Here is a 4,789-nt window from a genome sequence, read left to right as displayed (position 1 = left end):
AAGCATCTTCAAGAAATGGAAATTAGAAAAGAATTAGCCAATCTGTTTTTTCTCAGCATGTCCACCCTGCACCTCTCTGACAGGCTCATCTGCTGCACAGCATGTGGCAGCGTACCAGTGCCACATGGTTCAGGAATGACCTACGTGGGCCTTTTTGGAGCTGAGTGACAGAAGCAACGTTCGTGCCGCTGAAGGACAGGGGTTTGACAGGCCCTGGGCAGGTGCCACACTTGCGCAGAGTGGAGGCTCTGCTTCCACCACACGCAGCACATCCCAGCAGTTGCCCAACCGAAACCCCAGGGCTGGCTGCTTTCAAAAGCTTGACACGTGTGCACATCACACCACCTCACTGATGTTTGAGATGTAGCGGACAGAAGCATACCCAGGAGAGCTGTCTTGTGGTTTTTAAGCCCACCTGCCCTGTTCAGAGCCTGAATGCATAATGAATCCTAGTATCTAATATAATTTACCAGTTCCTTCTGATTTACAAATAAGTTATATTCTCCATGCAGCTCATAATAACACAAAAGAGAACCAACCACTCGCTGGATCCCTTGAGTGGTCAATGTATGTTTCAGAGCCGAACTTTGGAGAAGAGAAGTGCCCGAGGGGATGGCTGACGGCTGCAGCACACAGCCACAACACTGCTCTCTGGTCTCCGTTTCAGCTGCTGGATTTCAAATTAAGCATGTTTCCCTGCCTGACCCCCTTGAGGTGTTTCCTGTATGTGTAATAACAGTCACTGAAAAGCAGGAGGAGGCCCTACAGCTTAGTCCAAACCTTCACCAGCAGCTGGGCTGAATAAATCATCACCACACCACAATAGCTGCTGCTGACCTTTCTTCAGAAACAGCAAGTCAAGTAAATGTTCTTGCAGCTCCTGCAACTGCTCAGCCAGCTTCTTCACAGATGCCCTTATTTCTCCAGCTAGGGCGTCCTCTTCTCTCCTCTTCCCCCAGCTGCAAAATCCTCATCCGGCAGAGACCACCCTGGAAACGTCCCCACGGAGAGCAGTGGTGTGGCCAACTCGTTTGTCATTCAGTATTTACTGTGTTGATCCTGAGTTGTGCAGCTCCCTTCTCCTGTTGATAAAATGTCAGGGCAGCTGTGAACTAATGAGTCAGCAGTGTTACACCTCAAAAAAAACAAGCATTTTAACTTCTGATGTTTCCACCAAAATTTCAGCGACCATTAAGATTTGAAGTCCCCTGCCAGATGGTCACAGCAAAAATCCCCCATCAGAGCAGAATCTGGTTCTTAGTACATGGTTCAGACGGCTACATGCATCTCAACGAAACCAAGTTCCACAGCCTGGCCTGATCTGAAGGGACTGTACTGCCCAATGGGCGTCCTCATCTCAGAATGCTGATTTGGGTGGGGGCTTCATCAGACACAGTCTTCACTCTTCTCCTTAATTGCTGTAAATTCTGTGCTTCAGTCGGAATCAATTTTGCAACATGTTGTAAAAAGGCAAGAATTCAGCCATTCAAAGATAGGCTAGCATCTGGCATATGATGCTGAAAATGGGGTTTTAGTGATTTTTTACATACGGAAAAAGTTTTAGACTCAGCAAACGTTGTGTGAGCCCATCTGTGGGGTCTGATTGCAGGGTACTGTCCCACCAGCAAGAAGCAGCATATAATGTGTATCACAGTGTGCACTCCTGAGAATGCTCTTGGTTGCGAGTCGATTATTTAAGCATTCAGCACAACACTTCTGTAATATTTCCGCCCTGCTGAGACACGAGCCTGAATCTGCCTGAATTGTGTATCCATCACGAGTAGCTGCACTGAAGTCACAAAGGACAGGAAGTAAAGAAATGCTCCCTTTGTTTTGAAGAGTGGTGTTTTGATCCAAAATGTTTCCTGTGAGAGCTACGCTTTTGATGGTCTGTCCTCACAGTGTCTTCTGTGGTTGGAACTGAGCAGAGAAGCCACCGCTCTCTGCATGTTGCATTCCCACATCCTGTTCCACCAGCTTCCAGTGGTCAGGCACTTCTCCCCATTTTGCCTCTTGACTCTTCCAGTCTCCATCTTGATACAGACCTTACTAAATACAGCTGAAAACCCGAGAGAAAAAAAAGGGTGGAGCTGGGGCAAGGGGCAGAGAGAATAAAGTGGGAAAGGAGAGAAAAAGGCAGGGTTCACTTCACATTTGAGAAAAAACATTTGATAGCACTGAGGTCATCAATTCAAAAGCAAAAAGCTCAGACACTGTACTTTCAAGGTTGTGGTATCTTAAAAGCATGCAGGCAAATAAACAGCTGAAGTTTCATGTTTGCCTTTTCAGAGGCAGATAAGGCACAGATAGGAGTTCAGAACACATCTACAGTCAGGCATTGTTCGTTCTCTGGGAAAATGCAAGCTCCCTTAACAAACACAGTGCTACTGGGAACGGAGACTGGGCCCCACGGAAGGTCACTATTACCTTCGCTCACTAGCGAGGAGGTCTCGTATTGAGCTATGTGAAAAAGAAAGAGGAGCAGTAGGCTCTGCCTGAAGCCCTGCCAGAGACTCCATGACAGATGCTAATCTAACCATTGTATACTCGTGCACTCCTATGCAGGGCAGGGATAAAATGATAACACTCACACGTACCGGTGGCCTTCTTCAGTGGGATTGTACCTCACAATCACTAGGCTATTTACACTCAGACCTCTCTGTGAAGCAGATCAAACTACTGCAGACAGGAAAGGGAAGAGAGGGTCAGCCTGTAATACACACCTCTGCGCTGTACTAGCAATCCTCTGCTAGTTCTGAATACTGTGAGGTCTTCTGGGCCCAGAGCAGGCGGAGAGAGTCCCCAGTGGAGCCCTAGAGGCTTGTGTCCTCAGCAGGGCTAAAGAGCTCCCAGGGAGGGCTGCACCAAGTCCCAGAGTTAGACTTCAGCTGATACCAGCCCCAGGATCTCTGCACAATGCTGTTGTGCAATGCAGACCACCCCAGACAGACTAAGGAGTTGGGCCCAGACAGATGGGAAGCCTGTGGTGGAGCACAGAATTGAATCCAGGTCTCTCAGCCACTGAATTACAGCTCCAGTCCACCACAGCAACCGCATCACAGCCCAGCCACTCTCGCCATTGTTTGCTTATGCAGCGGCAGAGTATCGACTAGCCTGCACGCACCAGAAAAAGTCTACACAGCATCTGGGTACTCCCAAACCCACTTGAGCTGCCTTGGCTGAAAGTCTCACTCAGCCTGCCAATAACTCCATCTACTCAACAAAATGTGACTTGAGATATTCTTTTGTCTGCTGGGGATTTCTGAGCACCTCCATTTTATCCACTTTGTGAAAAGCTATAAAAGTCACCAGCCACAAGGCCTTGGAAAGCAGTGAGCTACTAGGGTTATTTGACTGCATTTAAAATGGAGTTATGGCCGAGTATGTCCTGAGCTAGAAAAAGGGTTTCATTCCCCCTGCCTCTTGTTGCTGATTTTTTTTAATGCACATATTTCAGGAAGCAAAATGCACGTTTCCCACCTGAACAGTCACTGGAGAACTTATCACTACACTGACCCACTGTATCATGCATCGTGTGGAGCATCTGCAAGAAAGGATAAAGCCTTCTCAAAAAAAAAAAAAAAAAAAAAGACTACTGGGTCATGGGAAAATATGGTAATACAGCAAAGCCCAAAGATGACAGAGAAACACAGTTGAAGCAACTGTGAGCCAGAGCTGCTGCGCTAAGGATCCATCACAGACTGCCACAAGATGCAGCGGTTATATTAAATCAGAAGCACTCAAAACCTGTGCACATTTACAGCGTATACGTGTAGGTACATCAAGACATCGCTCCATAAAAAGACCCATGTAATCACTCAGTTTATACTAGCGTCACTGATAAAAGAAATTCCTAAACTAACACCAACTCAAGGAACATCAAAACCAAAAAGCCATATAAGATCTTCATACCTGAAGAAGCAGAAATTAAAATATTAGCGATTCCTCTGGCAGCTTCTCACATGCTCCAAACTCTGGAAAATAAGAAGAGAGCAGATGGGATGTATCAATCACGGTGCCTGGATTAAAATCCAATCAAATCAAAACCAAAAGCATTAGTGGGTCATCAGACTGCTCTACCATGAGCCCCCGGGCATCATTTCAGCCATGTCCCAGGGTCCTTGCAAGCTGCAGGACCTTGCTTGCTGCCACCACCATGCCCTAGGAGGGTCCCCTGCCTCCATCCCCACACCAGCTCTGCCCCAGTCACCCCTCCTGGTCCCTGCAGCACCACTGCCCAGCACAGCCAACAACCCACACATGCACTGGAGGAAACCAATTTTCTTCAACAAATGGTAACTTCAGATCCCTCTCTCTTACTCATTTGCTCCATTTTTTGTTTATGAAAACAGTAAAACTTGGAAGATTCCCATGCAGTAAAGCGCACTTCCAGGGAGCTGTGCAACATAACCTGCAGTAATTCGCTGGGAGACAACCGAATCGGGCCTGCCCGCCGTTTACAGCCAGCGAGCCTGGCTCCAGCAGCTTTCAAACCTCACAGACCCTCGTCCGAGTGGCGGTCGGGAGGCCGCAGGTTATTGTGAGGGAACTTCTGTGCTTACGCCTCGCCTCGCACCCCGGCTGGTGCCAGGGGCCAGGGCGGGAACCGGGCCTGTGCGGGGGGCAGGCAGGCAGGGCAGCGGAGCAGGCAGGCAGGGCAGTATTCAGGAGGGCAGGGCGGGCAGGAGAAAGCTGAAGGGAACCCGGGGGCGCTGGAGCTGGAAGGCAGGGGGCAGGCAGGACCTCAGGCCGGCGGGCTGGCAGCGGCACAGGCCGAGCAGGCCGGGGC

Source organism: Charadrius vociferus, unplaced genomic scaffold (genome assembly GCF_000708025.1).
Source record: "Charadrius vociferus isolate BGI_N301 unplaced genomic scaffold, ASM70802v2 scaffold298, whole genome shotgun sequence".
Lineage (NCBI taxonomy): Eukaryota > Metazoa > Chordata > Aves > Charadriiformes > Charadriidae > Charadrius > Charadrius vociferus.
This window is presented reverse-complemented; position numbering follows the sequence as displayed.